General features: G+C 35.5%; 1 protein-coding gene and 1 long non-coding RNA gene across 4 annotated transcripts in view; one reads left to right on the plus strand and one right to left on the minus strand.

Annotated features, from left to right (window-relative positions):
- Window positions 1-219: 219 nt before the first annotated feature.
- Window positions 220-3,159, minus strand: LOC140598695 (uncharacterized). 2 transcript variants are annotated; one of them, XR_012001320.1, is made up of 3 exons: window positions 3,085-3,159; window positions 2,332-2,417; window positions 220-1,329 (listed from the first exon to the last, which is right to left on the minus strand). It is a non-coding gene; the product is annotated as an uncharacterized lncRNA (long non-coding RNA). The 2 variants fall into 2 exon arrangements; XR_012001319.1 differs by lacking the exon at window positions 3,085-3,159 and having other exon boundaries at window positions 2,332-2,602.
- The window catches only part of CDH9 (cadherin 9), a 131,657-nt gene continuing 115,241 nt past the window's right edge, over window positions 3,135-19,550 (plus strand). The window contains exon 1 of one of the 2 annotated variants that reach the window (XM_026005721.2): window positions 3,135-3,323. The gene's annotated coding sequence lies outside the window, so the exon portion shown is untranslated. The other variant, XM_072757165.1, reaches the window with a different exon arrangement.

Here is a 19,550-nt window from a genome sequence, read left to right on the forward strand (position 1 = left end):
AATCCTCAAGTATGGAGATGCATTATATTCAAAGAAAAATAAAAGAGAAAAATTCAAAGATGTGTGTTTTGTTTGGTTTATGATGCGATACTCCTTTTGCTGCTGGGTGAACTGGGGAGACGCTGGGCCATGAGTCCTCAAACCAGCCCATCCCCAGGATGTCACCAGGGACTCTTGCTGTCATCAGGAGAAAAAAATTCAAGGGCAGACACAACAGAGTGGATGAACACCACGTGCAGGAAAGTTTATTAAAACCAAAGTACACTCTTCGGACGTGAGAGCACGTGAGCTTGAGAGAGACAGAGACACAGAGACACAGAGAGAGCTGCACACCTGAAAACTAGCTTTTCGGGTTTCTTTTATCCATAGTTGGGAACAAGGGGTTGAATATTCATTACTAGAGATCAGGATTCCTTGGAAGCAGGGGTGCCATACTTTTGCTTCCTTGTTTGGTCAGGGGTTTCCAGTCTGTTTCCTGGGCCTGTCTGGTTTGATGCCACTTCTCCTGTCACCGTGGCATCGCTTTGGAGTGCTGCGGGGACAGGCCTGGGACGTTCCCGAGAGCTGGCCAGGACTGGCTCTTTGCTGGTCTCTTTAGCTGCCTGCCCTCACACATTCACGGTACTACATGATGAAGAAAAGTTAACTCATGCTAAAAGAATTTCAGGAAGAACAGTTCAGATAATATTTTACATTCACTATTAATGACTTTGGTGTCTGAATACACCAGACGAGAAAATACGCTCCTGCCACTGTAAATAATAAGGATGATTAATATTTTTGGGTAGACCTGTTGGCTAAATATTCGTAAACATTATTCTAAGAATTAAAACCTGCTTTATACGATACAGAATTCTACTTATATATGAAAACGTACAAGTAGTTATAAATATGATATAAAAGGATTTTCAAAAATCCCAAGGTTTAGGCCTCCTGTTTTCAAATGCTTCATAATCACTAGGACAGAGAAGAGGAGGCTGGAACATTCTTGACAGAATAACCATTTTTTACGTGGTGACACTCTCCCCTGCTCTTTTTCTAGGTGTAGTAAATGTAACTTCCAACCAGGTAATAATAGAATGCTTCATTGGGTTGTAGATTTTACACAAAGTAGTTGTTTTTTTTTTTTTTTCCTTACAGTTGGGTTTCAGCGGGAAATGAAATGTATTCAACTGTAGGGATGTAAAGGTTTTACTTGTGAATATTTACCTTAAACTATGATAAAGCATTTTGTTTGGTTTCTTTTCCCACTTTACGTAATGTGCTTTATCTCAGCATTAGCAAAAAGACTTCCAGAATATACACTTTCATTTAACGGAACAGGCAGACCTGCAAGAAATGAGTAGAAAAGAGCGTGTAAATTTTATATTAAATATCTTGGCCTCCGGAAAACACACTTGGCCTCCATGAAGAATTCACTAAGCTGTTCTCAACCAGTTGGATCCATCTAGACTTGGACAATATGCATAAGGCTTTCACTCTGCTTCCTGTCCCTTCATTTGTAGATGAGCTAAATGAAGTCCCTTTTGTTGCCCATTTCCTACACTTGGAATTCACAATTATTTAAAAACCACATACTCTGAGTTCAGTTACCATACATCAGTAGTGCCATATTTTATTTGGGGGTTTGTAAAACTGGATTTTCTAACTATTTGCTTTCTCTTTTAAGAAATGAACTTCCATGTTGCTCATGCCGCACACAGGCAGCTCTATTATCTATACTTCATGGATAAATGTCACCACTGGGGGAAGGGGGGAGGTGGCAATTTTATTTTGATTTTCTATTGTCAGTTTTCCTTTGAAGCATCAAATAGGATATTGATATTTTTTTTTGGCACTTAAGCTATTTACTTACTGTGACTTAACGAGCCGTTATAAAGTGAGCCATAGTCCCACCGTGCATTTCATACAACTATTACTAGAACTTCTTTTCAGAAGGATTTATCTACTAATCAATACCCTTCTCATTGTGCCATTTCCAGAAGTACTAAAGAGACTTCTCTCCTGAAACAGGGTTTGCCTCCCTTGTGCTTTACTCTGCCTCCCACAGTTGTTCAGTGCACAGCAGCGGATCTAACAGGTGCACCACCCAGTAGCTCTTGTGATGTGGCCAAGGGCCCAATTACCTGGGGGCCTTTCCCGGGGGAGGTGAAAACCCCTCGATTGCATATAATCAAATAAAAAGCAGTGCTGCAGACACTGGAGATTAGGCTCGAAATCATTCCCTTTCTTACACAGCACGTGGCAGTTCGTCACTCCCTAGAGAATTCTAAACGACCGCTTTGGAAAGATTATTTCAGTTTATAAACTCGGGTACAAATTCCTCATTACCAGGGCTGCATGGGATCTGGACTCTGTCTCTTCATTTTCCTCCAGTCGGAATGTTGGTACTGAACTGAAATGGGCAGTGGTGAATCCTGCGGGGACGGCACCCCAGGTTCCTTGGAGCCACAGCGTGTGCATGTGGTGCATACTCTCTGCGGTGACCGCCTCCAGGGCCAAAAGGATGAGCCGAGCGGCTGCACCGACCCCAAAGCCCTGGGTTGTCCTCCCCCGTTGGGGGTCTTTGACCAAGCCCTCCTCTCCCATCCCTCCCACCTCATTCGCTTGCAAATCACCGCGTCCTGCCCCCCAGCACCCCTAGTACCCCCAGCATCCCAGTCCCCCGACCCCACAGCATCCCAGCCCCTCCAAATCCCCGGCCCCCCAGCACCCCCAGCATCCCAGCCCCTCCAAACCCCCGGCCCCTCAGCACCCCCAGCATCCCAGTCCCCTAGCATCCCCAGCCCCCCGACCCCCCAGCATCCCAGCCCCTCCAAACCCCCAGCCCCCCAGCACCCCCAGCATCCCAGCCCCCTAGCATCCCCAGCCCCCAGCCCCTCCAACCCCCCGGCCCCCCAGCACCCCCAGCATCCCAGCATCCCAGCACCTCCAACCCCCCGGCCCCCCAGCTCCCTAGCACCCCCAGCCCCCCAGCACCTCCAGCCCCCGGCCCCTCCAAACTCCTGACCCCCCGACCCCCAGCCCCCCGCCCCCCAGCACCCCCAGCCCCGGGGCCCGCAGCGCCCCAGCGCCTCTTCCTACCACAGGGCGCCTCTTATTAATCAGAAACGCTGAATGCAAACCAATCAGACGGAGACTTTCCTGGCTCCAGCTTCCTGCCTGCCTGAGTTAAAAGTGATGCTGGGGAGGGAGGCACCCTGAGATGCACGGAGCTTCAGCTGTGAAGATGCTATAAAAAGAGAAGAGTAGGAATGAGACAGAAGCGACACCGGAATTGCCAGAGCTGAGCTGGGCTCAACTCAGTTCCGCTGCCAAACAAGGTAAATGCTCCTCACTTCACCTGACAGGAGAAGCTATTCAGGGTTTGCTTTCTTGTAATGAAGCAGTGCCAGTCCTGCTTTTCTCCGGGTTTGCTTTATTTTGCGCTCTCTGTCTCTGTCTCTGTGTCTGTCCCTCTCGCTCCTTCCCTCATCATCTGTTTGGAGGCAGGTAAGAACACATTTTGTAGTATTTGAATGAGATAGTAAGATGCTCGGTGAGAAAACTTGCAGTGTTTGCTTCATATTTTACTTCCACCAGAGCTCTTTTCATAGTGCTCAAATTTGCATCTGGAGCATTTTTATTTAAAACAAACAAACAAACTCAACAACTTTGCATTGTGTTAGTTGATTTGGGGGGTGTTGAACTACATATTAATGTGTCCCTGCATACTATTATTACATTAATTCAAATGGATGCCTGGTTTTCTCATAACTTTTGTTTACAAAATTTGAGTCGGAACTGTCAGAAATAAAGGCATTTTTATTCATGATTTCATAAGAAGTGATTTCTTTATTTTTAATATTAAAATAAGACAATCTACAAAGAGTATGAATAACACATGTACAGATGGTCATAGGCTGTCAAGGTTAGGGTGCTCACGCTACCCAGCAAAGATTTCTTCACATATTTGTGATTCTTACTCAAGTCAACATTCTGACTGTGCACCTCTGTTGGCTATAATTGCTCTCCATTATCACAGGCAAAGGTATCTTAATGTCGTAAAGACTGGATGAAAACCACAGGAGGGAGAGCTTCAAAGGCAAAACTGACATTTTTTTTTGAAATGATATGGAAAAAGCAATGATTTGATGGGGCATTGTTTTATTTTTCTTTGCCTACTCAATGTAGCCATTCACATCAATTACATTTTTAAGCACACTAAGCTCAAAAAAGGCATGATGAATTTGAACTACAAGCTTGTCAGTATGCTGTAGTATTTACATTTAGATACTGTTAACAGCGTGTGTTCTGGGAACCTAGTTTGAATACCAAAGGTGCACTAAAGGAAAAGTGATTACCTATAGTAGCTAAGTGCTCATTTATTTGTGTGATCAACTTTTGATGAGAATGGAGGGGACTATCGATTTGAGGAGACTCTGGAGGTCTTTTCTGAGGATTTGTTGTCACTTAATATTTTGTGTTATAGATCTAGGAGATTACTAATACAGATTTTTTTTCACAATGTTTTTGTAATCTGTGCAGCAAAAAGAAAATGATTTTGTGACAGCAAAAAGTGGTAACTTTTGCATGACAGGAGGAAATCTTCATTTGGCTCTTGATCTATGGAATTAGAAGAGTTACCCATCTTCAGTCCTAGCTAACTAAGAATGAATTTGATCATTTGCTCCTCTCAACTTGAAATGTGTTTAAAATCTACTGCATTCAATGGAGGGCAAATCCTATTTTCAGTGTCAGACACTGCTTCATTGCCTAGGCAATGCTATGCCACATGTAGAATACATTTGTGTAACTATGAATCTGGTCAATCCAGGTTTGAATGGTAAATCTTTTAAGAGATCAAGAAAATGAAATAACATGCTATTTCAGCATATAACAGCAGAGAACTTAGACATAACATGAAGCACACATTTGTGGTCTTGTCCTCAGATTATGAATTCACCTGAAGTTTTCTCAAAGAAAGAGTACAAAATAATTATATGCCTTCAATAGATGTATGCTGAGGTGCTAAACTACTGTCGGCTCTGTATTTGTTTGTTTTGAAAAATTAGAAAATGTAAGGTAAAGTGCATGGTATGAGCAAATCTAACTCTGGAAATAATGATTAGAAAAATGCTTTAGAGGAAGCAGGTAGTAGTACCAATTTAAAAGTGATTCACTAACTTCAAGTCAGATAGATTTGGTAAGACTGTGTAAAGCAAGTTGTGTAAGGTCATATTTTCTGAGATTAAAAATATGATTTTTCCCTTTATTCCATCATTTAAAAGTGATAGCTTTTTAAAACAATGTTGAACTGCTCTGCATAATTATTCACCGTTATTGTATTCATTGCATATTTGAAGTAAGAATGTCTAATGCCACTGCTTATGTGTAACGAGATCACAATATCAAAGTTGGCTTTGCAATTAGGTTTTTAAATGTTGTGTTGCTTGACTTGATAAACTGTATGTTGGATCAGAAGCCCTTCTGAATGTCACCTTCCACGGAAAGATTTCATTTGGTATTTTCCTGCAACCACTGTATATACAAAGTTTAGCCAGTAGAGTGTCCCTTCTATGGTGCATTTGCCAAATGGTATTTAGAAAACAATAACTCGAGATTTTTTTTTCCCACTGGTTTACCTCTCTTTAGATAGTAGTAGTGCTTTGAAGCAGATACACATTTTCTACAATATTTGCACAACATATAGGTTAATCAGAATGCTTTGGACAATGCTTCAAATTATATAGCATAAAATATAGGAGCAATATGGCAATTTATTGTATGCAAGAAAGTATAAATTTAGGTGAAAGTTAATTTAAAGAATACACGTGACTGTGTCATGAATAAACATTGGCTGTAATTTGTTCTTATGAAAGTGAACAGCCTAGACAGATAATTACTTAGCATTAATACAGATGCCTCAATGTAATGGATCATTAGTTTGCTATATTCTTTAAGACTAATTTTGTTCCCTCAAATGAAAATTTAAATCTAAAGTATAAATAAATCTAACATTTGAAAAAACAGAGTGTGATACTTTACAAAATGTCCAATGTGATATTTTAAATATTTATACTCATGACTTAAAGTATATATATATATATATCCTATTATATTTATATTCCATAATACATATAATATCAAATCAATGGTAATATTAACTGTAGAGTAAGTTTGGTTTATTGTGAGGTGTTTTACTATCAAATTGGGTATTTTACTTCTTAAATTATCTACCTAATTGAAATTAAGCTTTCTTTTTTAAAGTTTTTACTTAAGGTTTCTTAAGAAAGAAGACAGCATGCAAAATAGACCAAAAAGACATTGGTTTTCATTAGCTTTGTCTTTACCTGATGCTAATTTATAATCATTTTCATTGAAGAACATAAGACCTGTTTCCCAAGAGAATGCAATTTTGTTCGTTGTCTCTTGCATATTTGTTTTCAAAAATCAGTTGTGTCATAAAATATATTCAAAAAAAGTTTCTTAATACCCATGGCATTATCTTATTTAGGTGCTTAAATACAATTCTAGAACTTTAGAAATGGGATTTTAACCACCTTCAACTCTGATGTTACATGAGTAAATGGAGGTTTAGAAAGATGAGGTTATATATCCAAAGTTGTCAAATTGCATAAGAAAAATTTGCAACGTTACAGGAAAATATATAATGTTGAATCATGAAAATCATATTAGGTGTACAAACACACACACACACACACACACACAGTGGTTAACTGAAAATGTCTCCTGGATTGTTTTAAACACTCTGAAAAAGTTTTTTCTCTTATAAGTCTTTTCGAATTCCTCATCCTGGAACCACCATTATGCTTATCATTAAAATATGGTAGGAAATGCACAGTGAGTAGAGTGTCTTTATACACTTATACATTTCCATAGCAGTCCTAATATGTTAATGCACTTATCCCTAAATTTAGCACTAGTAAGAGATGGTCTTACAGCCACATTAAGAATGCAAAGTGCCTGAATAAAAGCACGGTCTCTGGAGCCTACCCAAGACATTTTATATTAGCACTACCAAGAAACACCTCCCAAAACATAAAAGTCATGATAATGGATCCTACTGCTTATGAAGGGAAAATTGAAACCTCATAAAGTATTGTTTTTGTTGCTGTGTTTATGTGCGCATGTGTAGAAGAAAAAAGAGACAGAGACAGAGAGAAGGGGGGAGATACACACACAGAGGGAAAAAGAGATTTATTTTTAAGAGGAAAGGTGGAGAAAAGGAAAAGACCTGCTAATTTCTTAAAATGACATTTAGGGCGTTTTCTTTTTGTTCCTTTTCTGAGCTTTTGCATTACTTTGCCAAATTATAAATCAATTGCAGGAGAAATGAGTGCTCTTGTATTCCCTACGTCTCTTCGGGAACAAGATAAGTCTTGGTCTTTCGAATTAATCAATGAAACACCAGAGTGTATGATTGTTTCATAAGTACAAATTTAAAAGCTTGCCTTTCATATCACTTTTTGTGATTAGCCTTATAGTTGTGAAGAACATGGGTTATTTCATTATATTTTTTTAACCTTAAACACTTATTCAGCATCTAGTGGAAACAGCAGTGACTAATAGCTATTATTTGATTTTTGAGTTGAAAGATGAATGTGTTCCTAAATGTATTTAAGAAATATATACACCTGACAGAGTTTATATTAGAATATGCTAAGCTTACTATACTTTATTACTAATTAAGTATCCAATGCATGATGAACTTTTTCCCGTAGTTACTGAAGCCTAATCTTAGGAAAGTCATAATAAACAAGAAACAATATTCACCAGAAGCCAGTATAACAAGGGAGATGACAACACGTATAACGATGTGTAGGCTGAGCAAATAAACACCAATAATCACTTCTTGGGACAAAAGACAGCATGTGAAATATTCCACTTATAAAACTGGGACATCGAACCTCCAAGTTTGCAAAGGGAGTTTTCTTCCAGACAAGTAACTTCTTCATCATCTATTTTTTTCTACTAAAGTAGGTTACTGTAAAAATTTAATGTAATCTCCAGGAATATTTAAGAAATATTCACTTCTGTGTGTTATAAGTACCTCAAAATGCAAAGACTGTATCATAAATTCAAGAAATTCAGATCTCTTTTTCACTGTAATGGTAATTAATTCACAGGTGAAACACCTGAGGACACAAACTCACAGGTCAAATTACAAAGTAACATCTATATATCTGTATCTTCTTGTCTTTATATATATCTGCATCTATCTCTGTGTTCCCTTCCATAATTCTGTGTACCTATATATTAGGTATCTCCATGGGCAGGTATGCTTATATGTTTATGTGTGTGTAGACTTAAAAATGTATGGAAAACAGAAAGGACAAACAATTATTTCAATGTATAAATCCATTATAGTTTTAAGTTGTGAAAATGGTGTGACATCATACACTAAAAAGCTCTTTTGTCAAGCAATAAGAGATCTGATATAATGAAGAAGTAAAAAAATAGCAATTGTATACTTTTTTAATTTTAGAAAAAGTTAAATCAATTATAGTCCATGTGTTATGGTTGATTTGGATAAGTTTTTGAATAGGGAATATCATTTTTTAAAACTGTAACCAGAAATAATTGTTCTCCACTGAATGTCCATAACTTTTGAAGACCTCATAAAATATAACCTCTACCCACTCTCATGATGTGAGGAAAAGTATTGTAAAGTGAGAATTATAATGCTATCTCAAATCATATTGGTAAAAACTAGATTATTATTACTATGGGAAAATAAAGTCTTATTTTTCATTTTTTATGTATAAAACAAAGAAAGCACAGTTACATGGTAGATTTTTAAGGTATTTACTTGGCCAATTTTCTCTAGCTGAAGATTAGATCAATAAGCATTTTATACTTATTATGTAAAAATAATATGTACCATAATATGTATTATTATTGGGTAAACTGCTTGCTTAATTGCAAAATTGCTTTATATTAAGAATGTAATACTAAGATTAAATATCATTTCTTTGTATCTAATAAGATATATGCAATACTTACCACAACAGTCAAGGATAAATGTTTGTATTACGGTCACTCCTTCTAGATTAATATTATAACCTATTAGCTCATTATAAATCAACTGTATGCTTGTACTGAACAGGGATTAGATTAGGTTTAACTATTAAAAGAGATAATATTTTTTCTTCTCCTCTAAATCTTGCCGGTTTATCAAGATGATGTGATATTTTACATAGATTCTATTCTGTCAGATTTTTTAACATAAGGTTCAGATTTGTATTTCGGACAATACTTACTCTTCCAAATATTAAATAATTAAGGCACTATTATAATAATATGTATGATTATGTATGCAAATTGTATTTGACTTTTATGCTTAGCTCAGAATTGCAATCTCTGATACAATCATTAACAATGAAGAATGTTATCATACCTGCAATAAATATATTTTTCTTTATGATTAAAATTAATTTGGGCAGTTTGAAATAGCTAGTTTTATTATAAGTAAATACAAACTGAATGTCCATAATCAACATCCTTTTTTAATATTGTACTGTTAGTTTACACATTAAAGTGAAGACCTGTCAGTACTGTCTATATCTACAGATTTATCTCTATAGTTACATAGAGATATAGATATGTATGACATGTCTCAACTGCACTACTTTGGACTTGAAACCCATGTCAAATTTCATTTTCAATAGCTAAACATGCATTGCTATTTAAATAGGAAGAAATTTCCAACTTCGGTAATATTTTGTGAGTTTAGAAAATTAAGAGGAGAATTGTTCTGACAGAGCTAAAAAAAACCAAAGCTATATCAGGAAACTACTTGAAGCTGTAATTGGTTATATTCGAAGATGAATACCGAAACTGATAGAGATCAAATGATAGCATGGAGACTAGGAAGTGGTGGGATCCCATCACAGACTCAGTAGTAGAGTCACACAACAATCTGAATTTACTAATGGTGATGCCATCATGGATATCTGACATCTCCCCAGATCTATGCTACTTTTAGGCTTGCTGCTTGACAAATGAAGCATTGCCTTTGGGATGACCACAACCTTTATTTAAACATGGGCATGGAGACTCTTCTCCATTATACCCAAGACTAAATTGTGTTTATGGAAGTCTTACACTGACATTGAGTTTTAAGTGTATTCAGGGAGGAACAAAATGTTACTTCAGAATAAAATTGTTACCAGTATGTGTATGTCTTGCATTTATTCCATTCACCATATTTATAAATTGTACTCTTCTCAAATTATAAAAAAAAAAAGTTAAGTAAGCAACCCATAGAAAAGAATGTGAGGAAATTCTATCTGGAATGAAAACTTCATCCAGATTATGGGTTTGTACAAACATATCCCTATTTATAAACAATATTCTGTTGTATAAAATATGGGTCTGAAAGAAGATTTTAGGATATAAGTAACTTTAAATTATAAAACTCTATTCATATTCAATACAACAGCTTCCTCCCCATAAGAGATGTCTTATCTGCTAGCAGTGATATATATATATTACTAAAACTGGAGTTTTAGATAATTCTTCTAGGTGTAATTACTTGATGTTTTTATTATCTTTTCTTTTATTCCTTGCATTTTGGCTTCTGCCATCTAGAACCCATACGACAACTGCTCTTCAATTCTCTCCATTACAAGAAAAATTTAAAAGTATTAACGAATCAATCTGCTACAAGTATATTTTCAACCAATTCAGCATATAGGAAAGTAAGCATATGTTAAGATTACAGAAGGGATTTTTAGTAGTCAGGATGTGATTTAGAAGTTCTAAGCATATGTATTAATGAAATATATCTAATGATATATTAATACGTATATAACTCTACATGTGCATATATGATACCCCAATATGTTACTCTTTGTAATATGCTTTTCGACATGTTTTATGCTCAAAGTGTAACATGCATCTTCTCCTTTAAATATAATTATAATATGTGGGAAAATATTTTACACCCTTCTTTTTATCCTTTTTCTTACACTTTAACTTAAGCTGTGCATTGTCCACTGCCTTCTACTAAACTGAGTACAAATTTACGGTGATTCGCAAAAAACAGGTTTTTTTTCCACGCAATGAACTGTGATGATTTATTTCTCTTGCTGTTTTTAACTAACCTGTGTTTTCTTACCTTTATTGCAACTTTAGCTTCCGTTTCTGCATTTACTGCTCTGCTTCTTTCCCCTTATCATTCATTATTCCCCACCCCCACTCCTCCTCCACTTCAAAAGACAGTATATTAATTATTTAACTACAGGGCCTACCTTCCTTAATGTGGCTTGCCTTTTGGGGAGGCGATTCAGTGAACTGTAACAGAAAGGTAGCTTTTCCAACATGAGAAACTCCTTAGATGTGGAGCTAATAAAAATCGGTGCACATATTCATGGATGATTTTAGACACTCTTCACCATTCCACCTCTTCCTTCCTTACTTTCACTTTTCTAATTGACTGGAAGTGGGTCTCGCAAGGAATGAAGTATTGCCAAGATCACAATTCATTAAGAAGAGATGAATAGAACAAGGAGACTTAACTGCTTCTGACAAGAAGGTTTGACTGTAAGTCCGGGAATACAGCCCTGCATAAGGATTTTGGAAAATTATTGAGACAAATTGGGGCTTGAAAACCTAAGGCTATCCTTACATACTGAAGTTTCATAAGGCATGTGCGTGAGGAGACTAATTGGCACGTCGTTTTGGTATTGACTGCTTGGCCTCAGAAGTCTCAAAATTGATGCACATAAAACTTTTCACATTAAGAAGCTGATCTTTGCCCCGTTTCCCTGTAACAGAAGTGACAGTCCATCGTATAGTTTGCAGGCATAGGTGGAAGCAATGCATCTCATAACGTTAGTACAGTAATGTAGTATCCTAAATATGGAAAGCCTATTCAGAGTCCTCTATGCACCTTTGCTCTTGTCTTTTAAACATCACTACCAGGAAAAAGGCCTTCAGATTATTTGCAATAATCAATCCATCCACTGGATGACTGTTTCATTTTCTTACCTTCAAATGTACTCATTATTGAATACCTGCTCAGTCCCCAGGCTCTGTGCTGGTAAAATGTGTGCTGGGGAGACCCTCTCAGCCAAACCACTGTTGTTTCCAAATAACTTCACTTGTTAGAGATTCTCTTCTTGCCATACGTGACCAAATGTATCTGCTTGTAATTTCACTTTTTATTTTGTCTTAGCCTTGTCCACATAGCTTGGAATCTTTAATCCATCCCTATCTGATAGCATTAAACTCATCCAAAAAAAACCTCTGTCAATCCCATCCTTGCTATTCAAGTATAAATGTTCCTCATTACTTCAATTTAAAAATACGTAACATTTTATAGACTGCTCTACCATTCCCGTTACGCTGTGTGAAAGGAACTCATTTGATACTGTCTCTAAAGTTGAAATAGAAAGTCCTAATGTGAAAAAGGGAGCACAGAGTAGCTGGGGCAAAACTCCCTTTTAAAAGCTACTTTTTGGGATGCCTGGGTGGCTCCGCGGTTGAGTGCCTGCCTTTGGCTCAAGGTGTGATCCTAGATTCCCAGGTTCAAGTCCCACATCAGGCTCCTTGCATGCAGCCTGCTTCTCTGTCTGCCTGTGTCTCTGCCTCTCTCATGAATAAATAAAATCTTAAAATAAAATAAAATAAAATAAAATAAAATAAAATAGCTACTTTTCAAATTAATCAAAGACTATGTTTTTATCATACCTCCTCACTGCTTCCATAAGACACACAGAGGAAAAAAAATAGTGATTTGTAGTTATTTCTTATAAGATGTTTCCAAATCCTGAGGACATAACCCTTGTCATATTCTGCATTGGTTTATTCCTGCCTAGTCCTTGGGGTACTTTTCCTGTAAAAACCTTAGTATCTCTTTGCTGTATTTTTATAATAACCTTTTAATTGTTCACTTAGCCAACAATTTAACAACTGATGCATTCCACAAAGTATAATTGTGTAAATTAAGAATATGCTCAAGTAACCCCCCCCCCCCAGCCCATACCTCATCACATCTAGAAAAAAATCAATACTCCTTCAGCCTTGAATCCAAGTTCTTCAGCAGCTGGTTTATCTTACAGTTTAACTTTTTCTGCTAAATTTAGAGTCTTAAAAATATGGTCACTAGCCTAAAGGTGCCCAAAGTTTAGGTTTCAAATGACTTAAACTATCCTGAATCTTTATAGGAATATTATGTTTATGCTTCTTTTAAAGATTTTATTTATTCATTCATGAGAAACAGAGAGAGAGAGAGAGAGAGAGAGAGAGAGGCAGAGACACAGGTGGAGGGAGAAGCAGGCTCCATGCAGGGAGCCTGATGTGGGACTCGATTCTGGGTCCCCAGGATCACACCCTGGGCCTGAAGGCAGCGCTAAACCGCTGAGCCACCCAAGTTGCCCTATGCTTATAATTTAATGTGAGTTCTTTGGAAAAAAAAAAAGTCTAAGGCTTTCATGATATTCATGGAATTTACATATCACCCCTAAAAAGATATGGACTGCTTCAGTACATGAATTAAAATATCAATATTTAACAATACTACTTTACTGGAATAAGAGTAAAAACGCAGGAAGCTGGTGATGTCAGTAGACACGCAGCTTCTTCCCACCTCCATTTACTTGTTCTGTTTTGTTGGTAAGTTACCTTCATTTTTGGGTGCAAATTGTTTCATAAACAAAATGCAATAAACAAAAAGTTTAGATAGGTAATATTTTATGGCTGGAAGGAGCAAGCAGAGTCCTGGGGTCAGACATCCAAACTATATGAGTTTGAGAAAGTCTTTTAATGCCTTGGAGCTCTAGGAGCTTCCATTGTTAAATTAAGATATTAGCCATATTTATATTATAGCATAATAGGAGGAAACATGATTGTTCCTAGAGCAGCTTCTGTTATTACTTTTATATTATTAAGAATGTTACTGGTCAGGTTCATTATATTCAGGTAAAGATTGTTGGGATTCTCCATATAAAAAAGCATGAGAGACTGAGTTTAATTTGATGTCTAATTTCTTTGTTCTTGAAATTAGGTAAGATAAACCTAGACGTCAGTTACAACAGAACGAATGTACATATTCATATATGTCATAGGGCTCCTTAAGTTGACATAAAATGCAATAAAATATTTTGTGTTGTAAATCTATACATATTAAAATTAATATAGAATATTTATTCTTATAAATAGGATATATAAGGTTTATTGCTTGAAGTTGGAATGAGTATATTACACCTGGATCTTGGAGACATGAGTGAGTTACAAAAGTCTTTTAAATATAAGTAGCATTTGGTAAATTTTCAATGGTAATAAAATTTCATAGTGTCTCATGTCATCACATTTTTTTTTCATCACATATTTTAATGCCAGGTATTTTACTTTCCCCTTCTAGCATTTTATGGCTTCTCCCTTTTACTTGTTGAATTTATTGAGTATAAAGTGAATGGCATTCTTGACCTTCAAATGAATAGAATTTATAAAGGTGGTTTATTTGTGTAAGAATTTTACTCTGTTTAAAAAAAATAGTTCAAATAAAAATAGTGTTAATGGTTTCATGCTTATGAATAGCACTTATAAAAATTAACTTGAAAGTTATATTTGTGTTGAATGTTAACAATTTGATAGTTTATCCATAATCTGTGTAAAACAGAGTTAATGTTATTTATGAAGCATAGAAATTATTTTAAGCTGTATTTTTTAGTCAATCTGTTCCACAATCAGGTATGGATGCCAAATGCTTATTCGACCTTTATTGTGCATTCAGCATTTCTCTAGGTGCTGAGGTTATAGCAGTAAATATGACACAAGGAGATTCTAATCACAAGAAGGTACTCTCTAAAGGAGTGATACAAATAATAAATAAGATAAATGTGGTATTGATAAATGCTGAGAAAATAGGTAGTGTGATGGAGAGTTATTGAAGGGGTAGGTGGAACAGCGTATATGAGGGAAGTTTTTCTGAGAAGGTAAAATCTTAATTGATTCTAAATGAAGAGAAGGAAATATGAGAAACACTGTTTTAGGTGGAAGAAATGGCAGACTCAAAAACCTGGAATGTTAACAAATTTTGCTATTTTATAATATATTCAAAATAACAATTTTAATTCTAATATATAAACACTATGATGTTCTATGATGCCTATTTAGATATTTATAAACTTAATAATAAGAATGTGAACTGAACATTTTCTGATTTTTATAGTAATGTTTTAAGAATAATCTGCACTCATTTCCTTTTGCTTCAATTAAATACATAGTCTTAAAATAATATATTTATTTTTTATGTATACAAAGACTTGCATTAAGTGTTAACTACTTAATAGTAGTGGGAATTTCCGACAGCTACAGTAAAATATTTAAATTATTAACTAGGGGTGTTCAAATTATTAAGTTCTCTAGTTTCTCTTTGATATTCTCTAGTTTCTCCTTGAGATTCACTCAAGCTGAGGCAGAGAAGAATATCTAATTGTGAGGAAACTAATCTGCCTGTGTATATCTCTGTATATTTCTGTATCATTATCTATAATGAGAAGGGACAGTTAGCCTTACAACTCTTTCTTTCCCCACACCCAAAATAAATCCATAATAGGATTGATCCTCCTTTATCCTGAATTTTGGGGGAGATTCTATTCTTTTTGAAGTCACTAGAAATAGCAAAATCTGTCCTAGAATTTTTTCAAAAGTCTTTAAATGTGGATTCCCTGTGTGATTTTATCTTGGACATGATTTTCATACTTCTAATATAGTTTCCAAAAGAAAGAATCTAATTAAGTGACTGAAATTCTTTTCTACTTCTGAGGGTCTGCTTTCTGTAGGTTCCATTTCCATCACTTTGTTAGGTCATGCCTATCTTTGTTTTCTGGTGCTTTTCTGGCTTTTCTTCTTTTTATACTGATTTTCTCTGTTCAATCATCTTCAGTTAAATTTTCTGAGATAACTATATTAAACTAACTCTTATTTCTTTGTACCAGAACCCCAGACAGTCTTTTGGTTGGTATTCAATATTTTCCTAACCATGTCTAAATTAGATGACTCTGTCATCTTCTCTTGGGTTCTGGATATACAATGTATCTATTGAAAAAGTGACCTTTATCCTCACAAAGACTGGTTAGACATCCATCATTTAAAAGGACCATGGGGGCACCTGGGTGACACAGTCAGTTCAGAGTCTCACTCTTGGTTTCTGCTCAGGGTGTGATCCAGGGTCAGGGAATTAGCCCCATGATGGGCTGTGAACTCACTGCAGAGTCCACTTAAGACTCTCTCTCTCCCTCCCTCTGCCGTCTCCTTCCTCACGTGCTTTCTTTTTCTAAAGTAAATAAATAAATCTCTGAAAAAAATAAATAAAAAGACCTATGGGCATGGTACTCAGTGTTTATTGAGAGGTCTACACCATTTGCCAAAGTAAACAATTAAAATGATAACATTCTCTCCCTAAATAATGTACAGATAATATGCTTCTCATCCTACATAATAGTGTTCATGTGACTAAGATGTATTTTATAGTTATAAAACAAAAATGGAAATATGGCAATTTGGAGTTTTAAGATTGTATTACAAAAATTTATTGGTTTGTTTTCAATGAGGAAATACAACAATGGGTTTTGGGTGAATCATGTTTAGCTAAATTATTCCTTAAACAAGTTTTATATTGCTTAATTATGAAATGGACTCATATACCACATTGGAAAGTAGAGTTTTTATAACTTTTGGTCTGATCCTAATTCTGTATCTCCGAAGTCCCTGCTTCTCCTTTTGGTAACCAAAATCTGCCTGCCCTTTTCTTGAGCTACTGAGTACAGAACAAATCCCCACAGAGTAGGCAAAGATGTTGACTTAAATGTTACCTGTAATGGTTAAGAGCTCAGATTCTTCAACTAAAAACATCAGCTCCTCCTCTTGCCTCCAGTGTGGTCTCAATTAATTTACTTTATCTTCTTAAATTTCCTTCCTCATATGAGAATGTGGATAATTGTATTCATTGGGATTGTTGTCTAGAATGATTATGATAATACATGGATCAAAGTGGTTATCATAGTGCCACTTAATAGTCATTAATTTTGCTTACTATTATTACTAGTAGTAGTAGTATATTTACAGTATACTCAAACTGTCAGTTTCTAATACTGTTTTTAGATAATTTTACCATTGTACTTGGAAAAAGTATAATATTGTGTAAATTTTCAGGGGTTTCCTCGTCTAAACTCCTAAAAGAAATAAAAAAGTGAGAAATAATTATAGCTCCAAATAATTGATGGAAAGATACTTTTGACTTGATTAGGCAACATATTTTTTCCAAAGAAATATACACTGGCTTTTAAAAATATCATATTATCAATCATGAATGCAGAGAGTGGGAGTAACAATATGAACATATTGGAAAAATTGAAGAAATGTTAAAAATTATGTAAGCAATCACACTTTCAAAAGGCACAGGACACTAAAAAAGCACTCCCAATTATAAAAGCATGAAAAATATGTTTGAAAATGTATGAAAATTTTGAATCCTGGAAAATATTTGTTTAATTTTCAGTAGTAATAAAAATAGAGCCAAGTTATCATAATGGCTTCTAATGATATTACAGGCTATTTTAAAATTAAAAAAAAACATATATTCTATAAAATGTGATCTCTTTCTTGGAAGAGATTTTAAATTGAGAAAAGAATGATTCAATATAATCAAGGATTATTACAGCAAGAACTGACATTTTGTTTAATTGACTGATTTTACCGATTACGATAGCAAGACACCAGGAAACCTGTTCAAAGTGATCCTAGAGGAGATAAACCAAGAGTAGAATCCAGATCTCCAGGAACAGATTATCTGATTAAGATTATTTTATCAATGTAAATCCTTATATTTTTACAAAGTGGTTGTTAATTCATAACCTTTCACATGTAAAATATGGCATGCTAGTAAACATGGGTAGCTAGAGCTAAATAATGATTGCCATTTGATACACCTCTGTGGTTGGGCCTAGATGTCTCCACAAACTTTGCTGAAAGAGTAAGATGAACCTGCTGAACTCAGCATGTAGAGAAGAAAAACAGATTTATGCCAAGTCATATGCTGTCTGCAAGAACTAAAGTGCAGTTGACTAATTTTTTCCCAAATTTTACATGGTGGAATGACACTCCAATCTGGTAAAGAGAACAGTGGGTGGGAAATAAAAAGGCCGGAATAGGGATCCCTGGGTGGTGCAGCGGTTTGGCGCCTGCCTTTGGCCCAGGGCGCGATCCTGGAGACCCGGAATCGAGTCCCACGTCGGGCTCCCGGTGCATGGTGCCTGCTTCTCCCTCTGCCTGTGTCTCTGCCTCTCTCTCTCTCTCCGTATGACTATCATAAATAAATAATAATAATAAAAATTAAAAAAAATTAAAAAAAAAAGGCCAGAATAAGGGGTGTGCATCATTTGTCAACTGGAATTCAATTTCTTCATTCACAAAATTATAGACTACAAAACATCTAAGGGCTTTATCAGTTCCAAAGTCAATGGATCTTTGCTTAAAATAAGTACATTAAACTTTCAGTTGTTTCTCAAACAAGCTTCCATCTTGTTGGTAAAAAAAAGTAACAATAGAATAATGGAGATGCTTAGGAATGCCTAAGCATACCTTTGGTTGGGATATCATGTTCTTATGTCTGTTGTTGTTGTTGTGGGTTTTTTGTTTGTTTGTTTGTTTTGTTTTGTTTTTTAATGCCTGTCCTATTGAAGATATTTTCTGAGATGTGGAGATCTCTGTGTTAGGTCTAATTGCATCTCTTCAATTGAGCTTCTCCATATGCCTAAATGTCCTCCACTCATATCAGAATTTCCATGTATAAAAATATGATTTGAAATTTCACTGTTGTCCAAAAGTACTCAGAAATGTATCCGTTGATCATCTCTATAGGATCACTCTGTTTGAAACATTCTTTTCATAACTATGATAATGGATTCAAATTAACAACCACCTAAAAGAAATTTTAGAAATTCAAGTTTCAGTCATGTGTTTTATTTTTTTTTCAGTCATGTGTTTTAAATCATTTTTTTGTGTGTAGATAATTCAAATAGTGTGATCTGCTCATTTAATTGAACATCTATATATTTCTGCAGTTATAAAATTATGCTATTTTGCATTATTTATATATACAAATTATTTCTATATTAAAGCAAAGATTGCATGATATGGAACAGTTTGTTAATATAACCACTCAATCATTGACAAAAATAAATACATCAGTTCATCAGTTTTATTTTATTTTATTTTATTTTATTTTATTTTATTTTATTTTATTATTTTATTTTTAAGATTTTATTTATTTATTCATGAGAGACAAAATGAGAGGCAGAGACACAGGCAGAGGGGGAAGCAGGCTCCATGCAGGGAGTCTGATGTGGGTCTTGATCCCGGGTCTCCTGAGCTGAAGGCAGGCACTAAACTGCTGAGCCACCCAGGGATCCCCCAGTTCATCAGTTTTAAAGATAAAATTGGATTCATTTAAAGGACAAACGATCCTAATGCCAAATGAATTCCCAAAAAACATTCAACTTATAAAAGACCAGATTTTTTTAAAAAAGGGATTAAGGTTA

Source organism: Vulpes vulpes, chromosome 4 (assembly GCF_048418805.1).
Source record: "Vulpes vulpes isolate BD-2025 chromosome 4, VulVul3, whole genome shotgun sequence".
Taxonomy (NCBI): Eukaryota; Metazoa; Chordata; class Mammalia; order Carnivora; family Canidae; genus Vulpes; species Vulpes vulpes.